Raw genomic sequence first — 11,686 nt, forward strand, 5'->3', positions numbered from 1 at the left:
CTAGTCATTGTCTCAGTGAGGCTTAATGTTCGAAGGTCGTGTTTCACCACCTCATCCCAGGTCTTCCTGGGCCTACCTCTTCCACAGGTTCCCTCAAGCGCTAAGAATTGGCACTTTTTCATACACCTATCTTCATCCATTTTCGCCACATGACCATACCAGTGCAATCATCTCTCTAGCACACCACAGCTGATGCTTCTTAGATTCAACTTTTCCCTCAAGGTACTTACACTCTGTCGAGTATGTACACTGACATTACACATCCATCGGAGCATACTGGCTTCATTCCTCGTGAGCTTACGCATATCCTCAGCAGTCACGGCCCATGTTTCCCTGCCATGTAGTTTGTATGCATACCTGTAAGAAAGTGTCTGCATTTCCAGTTTCTGTGGCTCAAGAGGAGATAACCACTCCAAAATGCATGCATCTAACAGACTGGTTAGCGAACACTGAGCTGACTCAGTGTATTTATACCTATTTATCTACAGAAAGAAATTTTCTCCATAACAAAACATAGTGAATGAAAACACAGGTTTGAATATGCCTCAAGCATATTGGACTAGTAACAAGTTTGTATGTGTGTGTGTGTATATATATCCAAATGATAAGAAGACAAAAAATTCTTTAATGATTCGTTAGAATTGTTTCTGTACCAACTCTATTTGCAGTGACAGTTTACTGGCATTGCAAATAGAGTTGGTACAGAAGCAATTGTAATGAATCATTAAAGATGTGTTAAAGAAATTGTCTTCTTATCATTTGGATTATTTGCTCTTCACCAAACCTATTTTATGGTGTGATCATTGTGAAACTTGGATTTTCTACAGCTGAGGAATTCTGGCCTTGGCCTGGAACCTGACAGTGTTGATAGCCCAGTATTTGGGTTGAGTGCTTAGAATATTATGTATATATATTCAGCTATCATAACAAGGTAATGACTAGTGACTGAGATCTTTAGCAATATACCATGCTTCAAAAGACCCGTCAAGCCAAGTGAAATCGTAGTCATGTTACATAACTGACACCTGTGCTGGTGACATGTAAAAAGCACCTTTCGAGCACTGGACTTCAAGGAGACAATGTGGCTGATGCTGGTGTCATGTAGCTAACACTGATGTCAGTGGCACATAAAAAGCACCTTTCAAGCTTTGAGCCCCACAGATGCAATGACAAATGACCAAGACCTTTGGCAATATAGCATGCTTGAGAAGAAGACCCATCAAGCCAAATGAAATTATAGTCATGGCAGATACTAGTGTCACACCGTGCCGGTGGCATGTAAAAGCACCCATTACACTCTTGTTGATGTTAGGAAGGGCATCCAGCCATAGAAACCATGTCAAATCAGACTGGAGTCTGGTGCAACCCCCCAGCTTAGCAGCCCTGGTCAAACTGTTCAACCCATGCCAACATGGACAACAGATGTAAAATGATGATGCTGCTGCTGCAGATGATGGTGATGATGATGATGATATATTGTATATATATATATATATATATATATACATATATATATATATATATATATATGTATCTTTATCCTTTGCTTTTTACTTGTTTCAGAATAATTTCTAGTTGAATGAATATTTTTTTTTTTGGCTGACAGGTCCATTAAAATTGTAAATGTTGATAAAGAAACTCTTTCTCTATGGTAACTCCTCTTCCTGTTCTTCTTCATTACAGGAAAATAATGGGTTCCAAGCAAAAATATTGTGCTATCATTGAGTTCTTGATGATGTGGGCAGGGTGCAGGCTATTCAATCTCCACATAATGCTGCAGGTTATTTGCAGAGATGCACCATTAAAAAGAGTAATGTACAAAGCTGGGTAAAGACATTTAAAGAAGGTGAATCCAGCACCAAAGACAAACTATGCAGTGGGAGGCCATCAACTGTGACCACTGGCATCAATCACCAGTGAGTAGACAACTTGATTTGCACAGACAGACAAGTTATAATCCATGGACTTGCTACAAAACTAGACTGTAGCCAAAATGAATTACAGAAAATTCTGGAAGACCTTGGATATCAGAAATTGTTCATCTTCACAGTTGACAGCTGATTTGAAAGGGAGAAGGTTGAAAATTTGCTCACATCTGCTGGAAGTATTTGAAACCAGTGAAATAAAATTTTACTTGATTGAGTGACAGAGAATGAAGTGTGGCTGTTTCTTTTATGATGTGAAAATGAAGATTCTTCAAGGCCTAAGAAGTTCAAGAACCAGTGATGTTTTTTTTTTTTTTGGATACCAAGAGCACCATTCTGTTTGATTTTCTTGAATGTGACTGTACACTGAGACACTTGAATGTTTTAGAGAGACTATTAAGAGGAAGAAATTGAACAAGAATCTGAAAATGATCCACATTCACCATGATCATGCATGACCACATGCATTTTTGGCAACAAATCAGACAACTGGAAAATTAGGTTGGTCAGTGCTACAGCCCCCTCCAATGTACAGCCTTGATCTAGCACCCTCTAACTTTCACCTCTTTAATCCAAGGACAGTCTTCAGGAACAACAATTTGATGGCACAGATAAGGTGAAAGCGACTGTGAAGAAGTGGATGCAAGAGTGCACCTCTGAATTTTTTTCAAAGAAGATTTGAGTTTAGTTCATTGATGGCATAAATGCATTGCTTTTAATGAAAACTATGTTGAGTAGTACCTTTGTATAGAGAAAGAGTTACTCTACCAGCATGTGCAATTTGAATGACCCATGTCAGTCAGCTAAAATTTTATGCCCACTTTTTCATCAATTTCAGGATAACCCACATATGCGCACATGTGTGTGTGGTACAAATCTAATATCGTTTTAATTACAACATGAGAAATACATTTTATGAAAATAAATATTAATATTAATGATAATAAAAGGCAGCAAGTTAGCAGAATTGTTAGCACACCAGACAAAATGACTAGTGCCATTTTGTCCATCCTTACATTCTGACTTCAAATTCCACTGGGATCCACTTTGCTTTTTATTCTTTTGGTGTCGCTGAAATAAGTACCAGTGGGGTCAGTGTAATCAACTTAGACCCTCTACCCCAAATTGTTGGCCTTATGCCAAAATTTGAAGCGAATATTAATAATAATATAAATATAATAAATTCATAATACATATATACATACATGTAGAATATCTCTAATGCATAAATCTTTAGGCATAAATTTAAAATAATGCACTTAACTCTTAGAAGAAATTCATTATATATCGCTTATAAGATTTTTCTGGAGTAGAGAGAGACACAGGGAAAAAAAGATAGAGAAAAAGTTTTAGCTGAGAAAAATACATACAATATAGGAGGAACAATTATTAACATACATTTGTTACGCATTTTCAAATTTCTTTCTGATTATATAAAAAAAAGTTGATTTAATATATATATATATTTTTTTTTTTTCATAAGCTTATGATTTAAAGTGTACAATATTTTCTCAAGTATTAAAATTTTGTATTTTAATGTGTTTTTATAAATGACTTGAAATCAGAATTTATAGAACTGGAACAAAATACTGCAAGGCATTTTATCTAACACTAGCATTACCCCTGCTTTCTTACTGGTACTTTATTTTATCAACTCCTGAAGTATGAAATATAATATTGACTTGACTTCTGTAGGACTTGAACTCATAACGTAAGAGACATGGCTAAATACTGCAAAGCATTTTGTTTCATACTCTACTGATTCAGCCAATCCACTGCCCACATAATTGATGATATTAAATTTTTTTGTTTAACTTATAATTACATGATAAAAGCATCTGCTACCTGGAATACAATTCATAACAAAATATGCAATTGTTTTGTGTAGTAGCAATAATAATACTGATGATAATACATTTTTTATTTTCATTATAGTCAGGACAAAACAAGTTGCCACATGGAATGATGAATTCTAGCAAAAAGTTCCACTGATTTGTGGAACAGATATCATGTCACTTATTTAGCTACTAACTCAACTGACACTGGTTTTTAACTTTTCTTAAACTGTTATTTGATGATGGTATTGGTTATGTCCTTGATTTCTGCTGTACTTTCATCTCTATTTTTGTGATAGGTGCAGGAGTGGCTGTGTGGTAAGTAGCTTGCTAACCAATCACATGGTTCCGGGTTCAGTCCCACTGCATGGCACCTTGGGCAAGTGTCTTCTGCTATAGCCTCGGGCCGATCAATGCCTTGTGAGTGGATTTGGTAGACGGAAACTGAAAGAAGCCTGTCATATATATATATATATATGTATGTTTGTGTGTCTGTGTTTGTCCCCCTAGCATTGCTTGACAACCGATGCTGGTGTGTTTACGTCCCCGTCACTTAGCGGTTCGGCAAAAAGAGACCAATAGAATAAGTACTGGGCTTACAAAGAATAAGTCCCAGGGTCGATTTGCTTGACTAAAGGCGGTGCTCCAGCATGGCCACAGTCAAATGACTGAAACAAGTAAAAGAAAGAAAGAAAGAAAGACCAAATTTGAAGATTTGACTGTTATTATTGCTGCTTTTTTAGTGTTGTTATTACTGGACTCTTGGTGCTGTTATTAATTGTGATGACAGCAATTATTTTCTAGGTCCCTTCATTACTTATTAAGTTATTTATGAATCACCAATCCTTCATTTTATTTAATATTTTAATCTTGTTTTTTTTCTTTTAACCTTTGTTTAATATTTAGGCAAAAACAGTTATATCTGAGGAAGAATTAAAAGAAGGAATTCTTTGGCTGCGACAAACACCTGGGCCTGCATTGCTACAAGTCAAAGTCAATGTAGGTGGCCGTAGCAATCTGGGGCGCCCAACACGTACAACCCATGAGAACAAGGCTGATTTCATGCATTTTTTGGCCATAAAATAAAAGCAAGTTAGTGTAGGGAAACATTGTTTACAAACTATATTTTGATTATTCAATTTCTGATGTAGATTGCAGCATATATTAGTGAATGGGAGTATCAAAAAAACATGGAACGGTAGACTAAAGAACAAAAAAAATCTTTCCAGTTCTATATTTAATAGATGAGGAATTATGTACATTAGACGGATATTTGTCCCAACCTTGTTTGTTGTTAACACAAAGTTTCAGCTTATATACCCTCCAGCTTTATCTTGGGGAAATTTTGAACCTGGGTTCTCATTCCTAAGGTATTTTTCGATATTATTATTATTGTTGTTGTTGTTCAGGTTACTGCTTGGAATCTTGGGGTTAGTAACCTGTGCTCTTAACCACTCCCCCATATGCTCGTGGGCAATTATGGAGTGAATTTTAGAGCTTATAAATCTAATATTTTTCTATCCTTCCTTAATACTGGTTCCCATATGCTGCTCATATCTGCACCCAGTCTGCATATGTGCTGCTTCTTTTAGTTTTTGTATTTTCCAGTGGTGTTCTCTGTCTATTATTTTAACTTCATCCCACAGCGGGAGGTGGTCTCCATTTTTCCATACACATGATCAGCTATACCTGATTTATCAATATCTCCCTGTGTCACAGCTTTGCGCTGTTCATCTACCCTTATTTTGACTCCATCCCATGCAGCTGTGTTAGGTTATACAAAGGTGAAACATGCCGCCCCATCAAAATAAGGGTAGACGAACATCGCAAAGCTGTAACACAAGGAGATATTGATAAATCTAGTATAGCTGATCATGTATGGAAAAATGGAGACCACCTCCCCTTGTGGGATGAAGTTAAAATAATAGACAGAGAACACCACCAGAAAATACAAAAGCTAAAAGAAGCAGCACATATACTAGGACACAACAATCTCCTAAGCAGACCGAGTGCAGATATGAGCAACATATGGGAACCGGTATTAAGGAAGGATAGAAAAATATTAAATTTATAAGCCCTACACATATGGCATAGTAGTTAAGAGTGTGGGCTACTAACCCCAAGATTCCGAGTTTGATTCCAAGCAGTGACCTGAACAATAATAATAATAATAAAAATAATAATAATAAAATCAAAAAATACCTTAGGAATGAGAACCCAGGTTCAAAATTTCCCCAAAACATCTGATGAAGGCTGATGAACGTGTTAACAACAAACAAGATGTGAACAAATATCCATCTAATGTGAATAATGAAAAAAATCTTTATCGTACAATAAAATGTTAGATATTTCTTCTGCAAGCAGACCAACATGTTTTATTTTGGAACAATTTAGATCAATGAAATAAGCAGTTATTGGCTGTAATATAACTGAGTCTTTGTCATTTGTCTTGCATTTTTGGGAGGAATTTGTTCAGATATTCTTTGAAAGTTGTATGATCTTTTTCATCCATGATTTGTTTCAAATGATGCTAAATAGAGCAAGTCCTGTTGAGGTAAAAAAAAAAAACATGTGGCTCACAATTGCATACGTGCATACACACTCACACATATCCACACACAAAAAACTCTATTTCACACGATGATCATCATTTCAGCAGCAACCATACAGTGTCTGCTGGTTCAAATTATTATGGTAACTGCAAAAACAGTAAAACATTAGATACATGAAGACACTATCAACACCTGCCTGACTTCTCTTACATCACACCAATAACTGTGAAATATGAGAGATTTTTCTGGCACACACATACACACATAAATATAGACAAACAATAGAAAATGGAACGAACAATATTCTTTATTTAAAATCACTACAATTGTTTCAAAACATTTTTACACCGATAGTAAGATATTGTGTAATCATTATCATGCATCCAAGGTGCAAAATGCACTTCCTCAGGTGACTGCTTAAATGAGTTCTTCATTAGATCCTAACATCATTTCACTCAGCATAATGTACTTCCTGATATACATAAATTTACTCTACAAATATTAAAGGACACATTAGTTAGATAAGAAAGATATGATAGTCATGGTTGGAATACTTTTTGTTATATGTCTGCCCCACCAGATCTAATCCAAAGACAAAGCCTTTGCAGTCACTTGAAATGCTAGAAATAGCAGCCAAATTACCCTCAGCTATGCCCTATAATCTTAAAAAAGAGAAGTATGCTTTGGATAATATAGCTCCTGATAAATAGAAAGACGGGATGTTCATTGTTTTAATGCCTTTTATCATAGGTCTGATTAATCAAAGTTAACCTTGTATAAGAAATAAAAATACCTCTATGTGACTGATTGACCTGCTGAAATAGCAGCTCAAACTCACATAATGTACACCCTATCTCCTTCTAAAATGGTAGGATACATTGCCTTTGTAGCTCCTGATGTACACAAAGATTGGTAAAATGCTAGGGATAAACAGCAAAATTTACTCCAAATCATACATCCAAACTGTCTTTAAAAAAGTTCACTTTATACCATCAATATAGTTTCGCAATACTTAAATAATAGTCATACAACGCTGAAATGAATTTTTTTCTATTAAGATTATAACAAAAATGGTTCATAATGTTCCAAAATGTTAGGTTCTGCTTTTATAATTATAAAACTATCCAAACTTTTTATTGACTCTCAAAATTGTTGTTTTGCTGAATCTACATTTGTAATAAAATAAAAATTATATTATATTATTTATTTTATCAGTCTAAAACTTGGCTTGTACTTGGGTCTTTTTTTTTTTTTGTATTTTCTCTTATGTTTTTAAATCATATTTCTTTGTGTTGTTTTCAAAAGCTCTGATCACAAGAAGAAAGGGAAACAGTTATTTTACAAAAGTGTGTTTTGGTTTTTTTTGGGGTTTTTTTCTCCTTTTTATTTTAAGCTACATAGTAGTAATATCATAGTGAATTTCAATAGCTTATGTCGAAATAAGACTACACAAGTGAGAGTTTCCAGTCTATGAAATCAAGGCAACAAGCAGGCTACAGCAGCCTGTTTCAGTGGCCTTAAAATATATTTCACAATGACATCATTAGATTATTTTCAATGTTGCACAAATTAATATGATGTTTGAAAAAATGTTGCCTGCAGAACCCATAGAGTGGAAACACTTTGTTCTATTTGTATGTGCTTTTTACATGTTATTTCATGCATTTTTGTTTACCTCTCATGAAAAGAAATTATGGATACAGAACAGTCACATCTATTTTTTACCCTAATATATCTTAAAAAAAGTAACTTCATTTATGTCAGCCATATTTTATGTGGATAATTTATAACTTTTCAAAGATATATATATATATAAATGCATTTAAACAAAACTGATTATTTGCTTTACCTGATAAAATGAACATTCATTTTTTTTTTATTTAAATGAGAAATTGTAATTACTTCTGGGGTTGATTTATTCGACTAAAATTGGCCTCAGTCTAATGACTGAAACAGGTAAAAGGTAAAAGAAAAAAGATATAAATTATTAACTTCAATTATTTCAGAGAAAATAGCATTTAAATTATTACTTATTTTATGCATAAATATTGACAGATCAATTTTCAGTGAATAAAAGTACATTGTTATCTGAATTAAAATGTTACTTTCCATTTATATGAACATGTTTTCTCTTCCACTTCTCTCTAACATATAGGTATATTTAAGACAGAAATAAATTTGACATGCAAAAAATAGCAGCCAAATCTGACGCTATTTAAGATTTGGCTACTATAAGGATAAAAATGGAATAACACAAATAATAATGTAGTCTTAGAAATACTGTGTCTGGATGACATCAGTTGATCATAAATACCTGGAATATGTGGCTGCATCTTCAATTGTATGGGTATATGATAGACAGGGAAAAGTTTAAGATAAGCTCCAGCAGTAACCCCAAGAAATTCAGGGAAATCAATTTTTCATTGCACAAGTAAATATGTGTGTATATATACATAGGTATATATAAATAGGCACAGCTGTGTTGTAAGAAATTTGCTTCCCAACCACATGATTTGGGGTTCAGTCCCACTGTGTGGCACATAGGGCAGGTGCCTTCTATTATAGCCTAAGGCCAACAAAAGCCTTGTGAGTGGATTTGGTAGATGGAAAATGAAAGAATCCTTTCATATATATATGTGTGTGTGTCTGCGTTTGTCCCCCATCACCACTTGAAAACTGGTGTTGGGGTGTTTGTGTTCCCATAGCTTAGTGAGTCATCAACAGAGACCAATAGAATAAGTACCAGGCTTTAAAAAATACTGGGTTTGATTCTTCAACTAAAAAGTCTTCAAATCAGTACCCCAGCATGGCAACACTCTAATGGCTGAAATAAGTAAAAAATAAAAGATAGAAGATTATATATATATATATTTGCTTATATTATTAATAATAATAATATGACAACAAAAGAATGAATGAGACCTCAATATTATGTAAATAGAGGAATTTATATATATATTTTTACATAATATAGGCGAATCAGTAAGTTGTCATATTTGAAACTCTGAGTATTATTATGACAACTTACTGATTGTCCTATATTATTTATATATATATATATATATATATATGTATATATATAAATGGATGAATGAATTATCGTTAACATGGAAAATTCAATAAACAGTTACCAGGGTAGCAAAATTCTCGCAAGTAACACAGATGTAGCGACCAATTCAAAAGTAGAAACTTACTGTGCAGTAATTTGTGTAGTATAAGTAAATAAATGGAGTTGAATGCAGATGCTATTCAAATTCTTTTACTTTCGACATATGTTTCGAAGACAACATTGGTTTTATTCCAAAGGAATAAATGGTGTAAAATGCAATCTTCTCATCAGGAAAGAAAGAGAACCTATCTCAACAACAAGACATTATAACAATTTTGATGACTGCATAAATGATAAACAGAACACTATTAAGTATTTAAAAAAAACGTTAGTAGATTCAACGTCAAAGGCAGACACTAGGAAGAGGAGAGGTAAAGAAATAAGTAGAAAACAAATAAAGAGGGATATATTAGTTGAAAAAATTTTCAAAGGCTTGGAAGTAGATTTCTCTATTGAAGTAAAGTACAAGTTGAACTAAATGTTCAAACTATAAAGACTGGTAAAATCACTTATATGAGCTAAAGGTATGTTTCTACCAGTGCTTATAAGTGTGTTAACAAGGTGATTCTTAGAGAAGAGAATATGGAAGAGTTCAGAGTTGCAAATGTTACAAAATCCTTTGCCCTTATCATAAGGGAAAGATATGGACAGGATGAACCAATCTAACTTAAGATCCTTATTGTTGTCTTTAAGATACCAAACCAATTTACTTAGCCCTGTGTTATGACGTTTACTGCTATCCCTAAATGAAGAAAAATAATTGGAAATTCTCTTAGAAAACAGGGAAGAGGATGCGCCAATGTAGAAGTAGACATTGGTACCGCAAGAAATTTTACATTGGTAAAATTATTGATCTTAAAATTATTAGACATAAATTTAATTCTGTTGGGGTTGTCCTCAGAGACCAAAACCATGTTTTTATTGCTATTATTATTATTATTATTATTATTATTATTATAATACTTAATAGCATTCTGTTTATCATTTATGCAGTCATCAAAATTGTTATAATGTCTTGTTGTTGAGATAGGTTCTCTTTCTTTCCTGATGAAAAGATTGCATTTTACACCGTTTATTCCTTTGGAATAAAACCAATGTTGTCTTCGAAACATATGTGGAAAGTAAAAGAATTCGAATAGCATCTGCATTCAACTCCATTTATTTACTTATATATATATATATATTCATCATCATTTAATGTCCATTTTCCATGCTGGCATGGGCTGGATGGGTTGACTGAAAGCTGGTAAGTTGGGGAGCTGCACCAGTTTGATTCGGCATGGTTTCTACAGCTGATGCTCTTCTTAATGCCAACCACTCCAAGAGTGTAGTAGGTGCATTTTACATGCCACTGGCACTGATGCCAGTTATGAAACACAGGCATCAACCACAACAACACTCTCACTTCACTTATCCCAGTGTTTCAGCAGCACATTGAAGAACCTGGTCTTGAAAATCTTCGCATACTGTAGTATTTTCATTGCTTTTTCCTCAACACAGCATCATATACCTTGTGGACATTCAGATCCCGGAACTTTACTCACACCAGACTGTGGTCTGTCCAGCATTCCAATCCATGAAAGGACTTGGCATTACAAATGTCATAGATGTCACACTTACAGATGATTATATAATCTAGCAAATGCCAAACTTTAGATCTTGGATGCATCCATGTTGTTGTGTGATCACCTTTGTGCATAAAATGGGTGCTTGCGATGTAAAGTCCATGTTCATTGCAAAGCTCCAGCAGCATGAGACCATTGCTATTCATTTTTCCTACACCAAAACGTCCTAGAACTTATTAGAATTTATTATTATTCATAAACTTATTAGCGTAGTTTGGAGGGATTGTGCAATGCCTAAAGACTTGAAGGATGCAATTATTCTTCCTCTCTATAAAGGAAAAGGAGCCAGAATAACATGTGGTAACTGCAGAGGTATTGCTCTGCTATCAACTACCGGCAGGGTTCTGGCAAATATTCTTCTTACCCACCTGAATGGGTGTCTCATAAATGATGTCCTATCTGAATCTTAATGTGACTTCCGAGGGACAATAGATATGATTTTCACAGCAAGACAGATGCAAGAGAAGTACTATGAGCAGAATATGGATCTTGTTCAGGTATTCATTGATTTACCAAGGCCTTTGATACTGTGAATAGGGCCTTGCTATGGAAAATACTTGGCAAACTTGGATGTCCAGATCATTTTGTATCTATAATTAAATCATTTCATGATGGGATGGAGGCTTGGATCAATGTGAGT

At 34.3% G+C, this 11,686-nt stretch overlaps 1 long non-coding RNA gene across 2 annotated transcripts; it reads left to right on the forward strand.

Annotated features, from left to right (window-relative positions):
- Positions 1–1,492: 1,492 nt before the first annotated feature.
- LOC118765428 lies at positions 1,493–8,405 on the forward strand. Of its 2 annotated transcripts, none has more exons than XR_005001293.1 (2): positions 1,493–1,530; positions 8,113–8,405. It is a non-coding gene; the product is annotated as an uncharacterized LOC118765428 (long non-coding RNA). The 2 variants fall into 2 exon arrangements; XR_005001292.1 differs by lacking the exon at positions 1,493–1,530 and adding an exon at positions 4,219–4,238.
- The last annotated feature ends 3,281 nt before the right edge of the window (positions 8,406–11,686 follow it).

The sequence above is a fragment of the Octopus sinensis genome, linkage group LG11 (assembly GCF_006345805.1).
Source record: "Octopus sinensis linkage group LG11, ASM634580v1, whole genome shotgun sequence".
NCBI classification, from domain to species: Eukaryota; Metazoa; Mollusca; class Cephalopoda; order Octopoda; family Octopodidae; genus Octopus; species Octopus sinensis.